This window comes from Schistocerca serialis, chromosome 5 (assembly GCF_023864345.2).
Source record: "Schistocerca serialis cubense isolate TAMUIC-IGC-003099 chromosome 5, iqSchSeri2.2, whole genome shotgun sequence".
NCBI lineage: Eukaryota > Metazoa > Arthropoda > Insecta > Orthoptera > Acrididae > Schistocerca > Schistocerca serialis.
The window spans coordinates 355,040,688-355,051,670 of NC_064642.1; the positions used below are offsets into that span (position 1 = coordinate 355,040,688).

A 10,983-nucleotide genomic window follows, 5' to 3' on the forward strand; every position below is an offset into this window, starting at 1 on the left:
TATGCGAGAAGAAATTGAGCTTTCTCATCTCCGCAGTCCCATGGAACACATGAAAAGCAGGAGCTTGTCTAGATGGCATACTGACAGTACAAAGGTGTTCAGCTAAAACCTGAGCCACATCTTGTGGCGTGTCCACCAAGACCCCATTACCTGACAAGGCCATAAGGGGATTTGTACTGCCCTTGCCGGAAATTTGTCTTATTGAGTCCTGAACTTGTACAGTAGAAGTGGACCGATTAATGGAAGTTGTGAATTCCCTCCCAGAAGCCCTCTTCCGTTCTTTTAACACTTGCCACACATGTGCTCTTGCAGATCTGAAGGCATGAAGATTTTCTATAGTTGGACAATGTTTGAAGTTCTGCAGAGCTGTTCATCTGGCTCTGATTGCCGATCGACAGTCATCATTCCACCAAGGTACAGGCTGTCATCTGACATGGTTATTACTAGACCGGGGGATGGACTCTGCGGCACCCAATTGATCTCACAAGTGATATGGGCATCCATCTCCTATGCATTATCCTTTTGTTCAAAAATAGCTTGTCGACTGTATTGCAACCAATTTGCCCTTTGTATCAACAATCTGTATTATCGCCCATCAGCCGCAGTCCTATTCGGCAGACTGTTCCACACTGGGAAGTGGTCAGCAGAATTTAAATCTGTAGCCACTTCCCACCGAACTGAGTCTGCAATAGCTGGTGAACAAAAACAAAGGTCAATGGCTGAAAAAGACCCTGTAGCTGTGGAAAAGCATGTCATCTGACCCGCATTCAGAAGGCAGATATTCTCAGAATGGACGAGTTGCTTGATCATCCGACCTCTGGAGTAAGCAGTAGCCAAGCACCACAGTACACTGTGTGCATTGAAGTCTCCCACAAGGAGGCATGTGCGTGGGAGTACCCGGAAGGATTCTGGCAGTGTCTGCATCCAAAGCACCATTAGGTGGAAAGTACAACAATCACACTGTGATATTAAAGGGTTTGAGAACTTTCACAGCAAATGAGTGCGTGGTCATGGTAAGAGGACAGGAGAGGAGTGGCGTCTGTCTTCAATAAAAACAGCCACTCCACTTTCAGCCCTGCGTCCAGTAGTAGTGTCCTTCCTGTATGGGTGGCAACCCTGTAATGCAGGTGTGTTGGTGACTTTAAGATGTGTTTCTTGTAAGCAGATGCAAAACGGTTTCTCCTGGACCAGGAGCTGTAATTCTTCCAAATATGAGCGATATCCTTTAAATTCCGCTGCAGAATATAAGTCCTTGTGCAACCCATTGTTTAGCAACAGCTGTTCTTTTCTTTCTCCCTCATAGAGATGGTTATTTTTCTGAGAGGTCAGGAGGAACATTAGCTGGTTGCCGGTTCTCTGGTTCCTCCAATTGGAAGTCCATATCCTCTAAAGCATAGTATCTATCAGAGAGGGAGAGAGCTTGCCGACCCAAAGATTTAACTACCACTTTCTTCGACTTGCAACTATTTTTCGAAGAATGTTTTTCTTTACTGACGGGAGGAGTGGCTGCTTGGGTTGCAAAGACAGCTTAGTTGGCTTCTGATCATGAGTAGTGGTATGTGGCTTAGGTGGTAAGCCCATTGCTGATGGCTTCCGAACGACTTCAGTTTCATGTGGAGCATTTCCCCCCACAGATACATCAACAAGTGCATGTGCTCGTATTGGAATCTGTGCTGTGAGTGTGTGTGGAGGCATCACACTTGGTGACTGGCACCTTAAGGGTGATGCAAAAAAACGTAGCAAAAACTGGAGGTTGCATAGCTTTGAAAGCTTTTTTAGCTTCACCATAGGGTATGCACCTCTTGACTTTCAACTCCTGAATTTTCCTTTCCTTGTCGTAAACCTCACACTTTCTGCTCCACACTGAGTGATCCCAGGAGCAGTTTACACATTTCGGAGGAAGTGTACAAGAATCACCTAATTCACGAGCTGAGCCTCCACAATCGCCACATGTAGCCCTCCCATTACATCCCATATGGTATGGCCAAATCTGTGACATTTGTAGCATCGCATGGGGTTAGGAACAAACAGGCGAACCTTCAGATGGATATAGCCTGCAAGGACATGTTCAGGTAATTTCGAGTATTAAATGTTAGAATAAACGTTGCCGATTTTTCCAATTTACCATTGACTCTCCTCATATAGTTCTGCTCTTCCGCGCCCTCCATATTTTTCCATTCTTCACGTAACCCCACAGGGTCCACCTCCACTATATCCAAGCAGGTGACCACACCCTTACTAAAGTTAAGGTTATTATGCAACTCAGCCTCAACTGGGTATTCACCTAAGGCCTTACATCCCAGAAGCTTAGATATTTAGTTTGAATTAGCAGTTTCAAGTAGAAGTGTTCCATTAAGAAGTCGTTTGACTCTTTTTAGAGACCCAGCAATACCTTCTAATGCTTTGTGAATATAGAAAGGGAAGACCTTCTCAAAGGTTCCCCCTGTTGCCTTGATTACAATGAAAGTGTTATAGCACACTAAAGTCCTGTTACTATGATTCTGAGAGTTCTTTTAGGGAGCACAGACCAACCAAGCTCTCTTTGATGAGTGAGTATAGGTACTACCTGATGGTACACCCATCCCGTCACGAGTAATAGTCTGACGAGATTGTTCCATAGAGATCACATGAGATGTGAGAGAAACAACCGTCGACCCAGGCAGAGCCCTCCATGTCCGAGCAAGCCTTATACAACTGGGGGGGGAGGGGCGGCAGGTGCCCAGAGGTTGCCTGCTACAGAGTGTTTTACGTCAACAGCCATTCACAGCACTTAGCACACCTTGAGGGTTTTTTTTTTTTAGGTGTGTACCTTCCTCACAGTCCAAGCTGTGAAGTCAAGACCCCCATTCTCCACAACGCACAACATTCTACCACTGCACTGCACAGTGGTCACTGAAGCATGCCCAGAGCTTACAGTGACAGAGGGTTGGCAGCACTGACCAGTCCCCAGCTCAGAAACACTGGGGTCGGCAAGCTCGTTCTCAGCAAATGAATGCTGAGCCTGAGGGGAGCACAATGGTGAGGCTAATCAATCTGTAGCTGCTGTTCAAAGATGCATTTCTGTCTGGCTTAAGAACTGGGACAATGACATTATTTCACCATTGTGATGAGCAGACATCGAGCCAAACAGGTCTGAAGATCAGGATTAAACATAGCCTTCGAGTAATAATCAGATGTTGGATCATCTGATTATGAACTGAATCAGGACCTGAGGCCATATTGTGAGAAGACATAAAAGTCAGTAAAAGGTGCATTATAGAATTTGACTTGGCAGGAGGTGAAAAGTAGAAAGATGTACTCAGCTTGTCATTTCTGAGTTAGATAAGCAGATGGGTAAGAAGATGATGCTAACATGCTGTTGCAAAATGAACTGCAAGGTGTTCAATGACAGCCTGAAGGATGAGACCAGGTACAGATGTTGATCTTTGTCACCCCAAAAGACTACAGAGCTTGGCTCACACTTGGGAGGAAGACGCATACATCCCTACAGAGGAAATGTTAGTGGTCCCAGCATTCCTTCTTACTGTGTTTAAGGAGGTACTCAGCCTTAGAGCAGAGTCACTTAGAAGTGAGAAAGGTGGCCTGAGAAGCATGCAGAATGCTACAACAACCCTGATTAGCTGTTTAACTGTCTTCGGTCCACCGTGCAACTGGACAGCTGCAGAGTGTGCCTGTAGAAACACAAAAAGCTGTTACAGTGGCACAGGTGATTGTGTTGAGGTTGTGTCTGACAACCCCATCGATGGAGTCTGCTGGAGAGAGGGGTGAAGATGTAAGGAATGGCACATTATTGCCAGATGCCTCTTCAAGAATCCATAATGGTAACTGGTCTGTCAGGCAGTGACAAGGAAGTAACAGGATCATCGGAAAGTGGTCACTGTCACAAAGATTATCATGGCGAGATCAATGTAGTGACACTACAAGATTTAGGGAAGAGACCTTCAGGTCAGTAGCTGAAAAGGTGCCATAAGCAGCACTAAAGTAGGTAGGAGTACTTTCACTGAGGAGGCACAAATCAAGATCGAAAAGAAGCTGGTGAATTGTGTGCTTCTAAATCTCTCCAAATAGCAGAAAAGGAGGGGAGAACTGTTCAATTGCAGCAGTCTTCTCAAGGGAAATAAGTTCCCTGCCTGTAGATAAATAAATGTTACACATGGTGATCACTGGGGTTGTCCATACTCACACCACTGCTGCTTCCAACGTGGCACGAAGGTAATCCTTTCGCTGATGACATCTGTGAAAACCAAAATAGACATCCCTCTGGTCACCCCGCTGAGGCCACAATAATGCACACTAACCATGAATCATTAGGGAATGGTCATCAGTAAAGTGAGTTTCTTGGAGGAGGGCACAAATTGTAGAATAAGAAGAAATTAGTAGTAGTTCTTCCAGCAGGTGGCAGTATTTTCCATTACAGTTCCATTGGATCATCATGTTGATGGAGTCGTGGTTAGACACGAAGGGGCCATGAGGATCTTTCACTTCCTAGAACCACTGAATGACACATGCAGACAGGAAAACATCAGTAAACATTTGCTCACAATCCGATGGCATGGGAAGTGTCTGGCATCTTCAAGGTCACATGATTAACTTTCTCCCATCATCCTCCTTTTTGTCTTTCACAACTTTTAGTGGCCGAGAGTCTTGTGAAGACTTATATGCTGTAGGCATGGGGATGGGTCAACACACAAACATGGTTACTTGCAAGGACAAAATTCATGGATAGATCACCCCGAGTTTCCGTATCTTTGGTCTGCCATGCAACAATCACCTCATGGACACCTTCACATCACATCACACATGTACACCATAACTTTAATATTTTCTGGGAGAACATTCCATTCAAAGACTAAGACCAAAGCATCTGTCTCCATTCAGTTTCTTCTTGGGACTTTTTTTGTAGGCTTCAGGCAAAATGACACCTCATCATTCAAGATTAGCTTGTAGCTCCTTGTCTGTCTGCAGCCTAAAGTCTGTGAAAGGTAGCTCCTTGAACTATATTCCAAGTTTTACGTGGGACAATAGTCACTGGCCTATAACCCAGCCATCCACATGCATTAAGAGTTTGAGACTGTGCAGCACAGGAGACCTTAATCAATAATGACCAATTGAGCATTTTTCCCAATGCTTGTTCAAATTTGTCTTCAGTGTGTTCCACAAAAAAGCTCTGTCATTGTAGAAGTAGTGCACAACAAGTATCGAATAAATTGCTTCACTCGCAACCGTCTGGCCTGTCCCTCTTAACCCATGAAGTAGCCAGGATAGGAAAAATGGTAGGATTATAATTATCTAGAACCACCTGTTGAAATCGACAAATCTAAACGGCACTCTGTGTTGGTTCAATTTCATACATTTCACATGTGAAATGTCTGCTCTGATGCCATCTACTCCGATCAAGGGGTCATCCCACAGGTGCCGCCTAGCCGCAGCAAAGGTCGTTTAACATGACCGTCATTGCCGGGAGTCCTGATGCCCCAGGAAGATCGTCATAGGTGGAGAGGTAGCAGATCAGGATTGTCTACTGTGTTGGCTTTGGAGTGTAGATATGAGTTTGCACAGTTATTGCACACAGAGGGTCATCAACACTGTATGCAGTAGCTGCTATGCTGCCTAGACCATCCACACTACAGAAAAAATTTTGAAAATGGAGGTCACAAACGAAAGGGTGTCAAAATTACTTCAGCCGAAAAGTGATATACAGGAAATGAATGTAAATGTCAACAAAAGAAATCAGAACCTTGGTAAGTAGTCAGTTCAATATCACTGGGTTCCTCTATGTGAAAGAAAGAGAAGTAACAGATGGGAGATTGGAGTATAAGATAGGAAATAGCCACAATAGTTTCGTTACCTATATTCCACACGCACAACTTCATAAAAGAATGTTTGGCCCTGTGGAGGATCCAGAAACATGGCATGTTGGGCTGAAAAGACCAGGTGAAACAGATTGATAGATGAGAAAGTATTTGAGAGTGTGGAGGAGTAAATTTCAAGTGACTTGCCTCTGGGTCAAGATCATGAATATCACAAATGCACCTGAACCAAACAATGGGTTTAAGGATCATGGGGGGGAAGGGGGGGGGGCCGCAGGAAGGTTTCTTCTAGAAAGCCCATGAGAGGTTAGAATATGAGGGTCCTATATGGGTACCTATGCCACAGATTAGTCTGTATATCTTTCCCTCAAAAGAGGAATTGTTGTGAGTAAGAATTTTGCGAGATGTTTCAGAAATAAATTGGTTTGAAGTCAAAAAGAACATTGGGAGATGCAAGACCATGGACAAGGGGGATGTCGGAGTACAGGGAGATGGCATCAAAAGAATTTGAGAGAGATTTTATGACTGGCCCTGTGATTTGAGTAGAGACTGTACATTATGATGGACTCTTGGGGCAGGATCACTACAGCAGAGCTTCTTTAATCGTTGTGATTCATTGCGACATTATGGAGAGTGCAGACAACCAGTTTCAACACAGACCATAATCCGGTCTTGCTTTCTACATGTCCTCAGTGGATACATTGACAACATTGTTCTGGATTCTGTGGGGTGTTGGGGGTTTGGGTGCTGTGGCAAATGGAACATCTGAACATGACATGGTCTCAATGCTGTAAGGGATTGATGGGAGAACGCACCGAAGGCAGGAGAGGTCTTCGTAAGCAGTGCTTCTCCAAAAGGAAAGGAGGCTTAGGTAACTTTTGGAAGTGGTATTTGGAGTGCTCTACCAGTTGTTCAACAGCACGGGCCTCAATTTTGGAGATGAGATGGATCTAAGGGTATTCATCAAAGGAATCTTAACAGGGAGAAAAGGAATTAAAGGATGCCTGTGCTGTGGAAAATTGTTTTTCTGGCACTAGATAATTTGTGAAGGTAAAGAATTTTATGATTACTATATTGTTAAGGAGAGGGGATTAATGCATTGCGTAGCATTTCAGGAATAGGAAATAGGACTGGGTTGTAAATAGGGATAATAATGCTTTTCTGAATTGCTGTAAATAGGTGGAGGAGTGATAAAAGGCATGTAGTTTTAAGGAGAGAAAAAGGGAAAGAAAATTACGTTTGGGATGGGTAATTAAGGGTAAACAATATAGGAAAACTTCGATATAAATTTCTCCGCGATAACCATCGACATTAAAGTAGTAGAGATGCCAGCAGAATTTAAGCAATGAGGACAGGCTGTGAGTAGAGCATGGGTAGCTCAGTCAGTAAGAGCATTGCTTAAAAAAGCATAGGGTCTGGGTCCCAGCCCTGAACACATCTCAAAAGTTCATGTCAAGCCTACACCACACACACATTGTCACTTTACAGCAACAAATATTTTAGCATAGGAAGTTTCTTCCCACAATGGGGATATCATAACATTAAAGGTCTATCTTATTGTGGTCACTCTGACTGTATGGTTATTAGGCGTACCTACGAATTACAAGTCATATATACACTGAGGAGAATAAAACAGAATTGCACACAGCCTTTTGGCGGCAATTGTTGGCATGCCATCCTAGGTAGAACTTAACCATCTTCACGACTATCAGTTTTGTCTCTACCAATGAACTACATACAGGAAAACCTCACAAAAAAACTTTCTTCCTAATGTACAACCCTACAGCAAACATCTTTCAGATGGCAACACAAGAGCTTACGGACAGCAATGTGCCAAGGAGGATCCAAGCATTTTACTATGCACGGGATGGAACAATAGATACAGAATCTTATCCAGTGGTGTATTTTGATTTGTAATATGTGCACTTTCGAACATACTGCCTTTAATTTCAAAGTAAAGTTACTTATTTAATTTTTTCGACGCTTAATCTTCCATGCCACATGTTCCTTGAATATAAGACCACACACAGTTGCTCATATGCCAGAGGTTAACATTACTTTTGGTTTATGGCATGATCTCAAAATAAAATCGCTCGTCTCCTCTAAGCCAAACGTAACACACATCGCGAAATTATGTTTCCCTCCATTTGACACCAAAGGAGCAAAACTTCATTTAAAACCACAAATATGTTTGCTTGTGGTGTTGCAATGTCATGTATCGCGTATTGCATGTATACCTTCAAATTAAATCTTATTTAACTATAAGCTGGCAAATCCCAAATGAGCAGTTTGATGAGGACGCCTGGCGTACGCACATAATTATTAATGTAAACAATGCATTTTGATGTGGTTGTCGAGCTACATTTTCGAACATAAATTGAATTATCCGAATACTCGATATTAGTTATACTACATTTGTTTCCGAATTGTTTCGCATGTTGAAAAGACATTTCACGGAAAACTGAAAAAAATCTTAACGTCTCCACGTTTCAATGAAGAAGCCCAACACATCCTCCGACTGACAATAGTCCTCTTGAGAATTATGGAACAAAGTAGAGTGAAACAACACTACAAATTCGTACAGCAATATACGCGAACCTGAGTCGTACAGTTTAGAAGTTTTGTACGACATGAAAATATAACGTAACAAGCGTTTGGTAAACACAAGAAAAATACAAATTAAACTGTAAAATTAACATAACCGAGTACCGGCAGTCATACATACCGATTACCCACACAGTTATTCAGTATTACACATACCACACACGCAACACTACGCTGTCAACCATCACGCACAATCAATGACGATCCATCTGCTGCTCAACACAAGATATGCGAATGTCAAAAGATGAGAGAGAGAAACCACATAAATTCTGGAAAGAGAAAGGTAAGATTAGTATCGATACCCTGAAAAATATCGAAAAAGTCGCTCAAAAATTGGGCATTGTTTATGGTAACTGGTTAGGATATTTTTCAAATCGAGTGACTGGTTTTAAGCACAGCGTTGTTCCTCAAACCCGAGTTACTATGGGACGTGTAAAAACGTATGAAGCCACATAAATAATTCGACTTCGGAACATCTTGCTGAAAGGGATCAAGATCGATTACCAATGGACGTCAGCAGTACGTCACGAAAGCACGTGTCTTTATTTGTATATACGTCATAAGAGATACTGTTAAGGAGGTAAAAAAAGACATGGCACAAAAGATTTACGCTATACATTGTTTTGAAACCAGACTGGGTGGGACCTGCCGCTACCTTTCGTGTCCATTACGTCTGTCGCGTGCACTCAACAACTGTTTTAAATATTAAAAATTACTGTGCTTACATGGATAACATAGTGTTAGGAAGGCGATTAAGAACTTTTGTTTTCTTGAATGCGTATTTGCTCTAATAATATGACACTTTTGGCTTCGTCAATGTAACTTATTTGCTGTTGATCTGTTTCGAATAACCATATAGAGAAGTATTTGATGTGAAAATCATTTATGCATTACAGTAATAGATATTCGTCTGCGGAACATGAGGTGTTTTCAAAGAGAAATGTTTTCATTTCAGTTTCAAAATTTACTTTTCTGCCTGTCAGGCATTCTGTATCGCTGAGTAAGTGATCAAAACTTTTGGTAGCAGCATTGTAAGCCCCTATTTATGCTACAGACAACCTTACTGTGGCGTGAAGAACGTCATTTTTTCTTCTGTTACTGTAATTATGTAGATCATTGTTCATATTGAAATGCAGCGGCTTACTTAAAACAATCTTCATTAGGAAATAACTATACTATGAAGCGGATGGATTGCACTACTCATATGCCGAGCAGCAGCAGGCAGGCCTGACGAGAGAAGTGTTCACATACGTTTTCGGACAAAGACGTCTTTGGAAAGGAAGCATACACGCATTCATAATGTCATACACACAAAACTCATGTGCTTGTGACCACTGTCTCGGCTGTTTTATTAGCAAGAATCTTGTTTAAAGAGGGAGGAAATGTGAACAATGAATTATTATCGGCAAGATTACTTTAGGGCATGAGATGCTGTACCAGCAATCACCCCGGTCACGTTGCCATGTGTTGTGTGGAGTAGAGACCATTGATACAGTGTAGCTCGGATGTTGGGGCGTTTGCTGTTTGGTAGGCAATGAGAAACACAAGAAATAATAAAACTAGACAGCGCAGCCATAATTCAAGCATACGAAAGAAAATATTGCTTGAACGGCTCCATTTACTAATGATATGTGATTCCTTTAAATTTCCGCAGTCACGCGGTATGTGCCTTTATTCGAATATATTTCACGAGAAGTACCGTGGCTGCACTCTTTTCGAATATATCTTAGGCTTCCTCGGAGGCATCGATAGATTACGATCGGGTCAGTCAGAACACCTGTAAACGACGCAAGCTAGTGTTCAGGGCTGTACAACAATGTAATAAACCTGGATTTATCAGTGTAATTAAGTAGATAACGTTAACAATATTGGAAAAGTAGAAGAAGATAGTCAAAAGCCTTAATGTGTCATCCTAAATTTACAATCAGATGTTTCGGACATGGACGCATATAGTAGATGGTATTAAAATGTAGACTCTGAAACAAAGAAATGATCTTTCTTGGTTTTAAAGACTCACGGTTTAAAAACGTTTATGTCGACATATCAATTGCAATCACTGTATGTGAGAACTGCCTAGCTTTTATTGCTTAGCAATATGTAGCCTGCGAAGTATTCAGACTAAAATATTCAACTCATTGCCCAAAGAGAAGTTAAGCTTTTCCCAGCCTGTTGTATTACTTGCGAGAATGTGGCTGGGTAAATTCGCCAACAACTCCAGTATTTCGACACGTAAATCCCTATCATTTTCATGGCACAAACTGGAGAATCACTTAAAATGAAATGGTCAGAGATATCGGTGGTTTTCGACGTTATCGGTCAACATTCCGTTCGATTATTCACAGAAGACGGTTAATTGTTAGCTTGTTCAATGGGTCATAAATGTCTTGTCTACTCTAATGTCGAACGAGTTAGTTTAAACTAGTAATGCCTGTTGAGACCGAAAAATATGATAACATACTGAGAGTTTTTACTATAGTATTTGCACTGGTGTTTGCTAGCAGTAATTCTTTTTTATGCTTAGTTGTTTACACTGAACACCACTGAAACATACCTGCATATGCCCATTATG

The 10,983-nt window shown here is 42.0% G+C and overlaps 1 protein-coding gene across 6 annotated transcripts in view; it reads right to left on the reverse strand.

The window, feature by feature from the left end:
* The window catches only part of LOC126482392 (WD repeat-containing protein 37), a 130,965-nt gene extending 122,278 nt beyond the window's left edge, over positions 1–8,687 (reverse strand). For 2 of the 6 annotated variants that reach the window (XM_050106506.1, XM_050106501.1), the window contains exon 1: positions 8,536–8,687. The gene's annotated coding sequence lies outside the window, so the exon portion shown is untranslated. The remainder of the gene's footprint in view (positions 1–8,535) is intronic. The other 4 variants (XM_050106502.1, XM_050106503.1, XM_050106504.1 and 1 more) reach the window with 3 other exon arrangements.
* Positions 8,688–10,983: the final 2,296 nt, after the last annotated feature.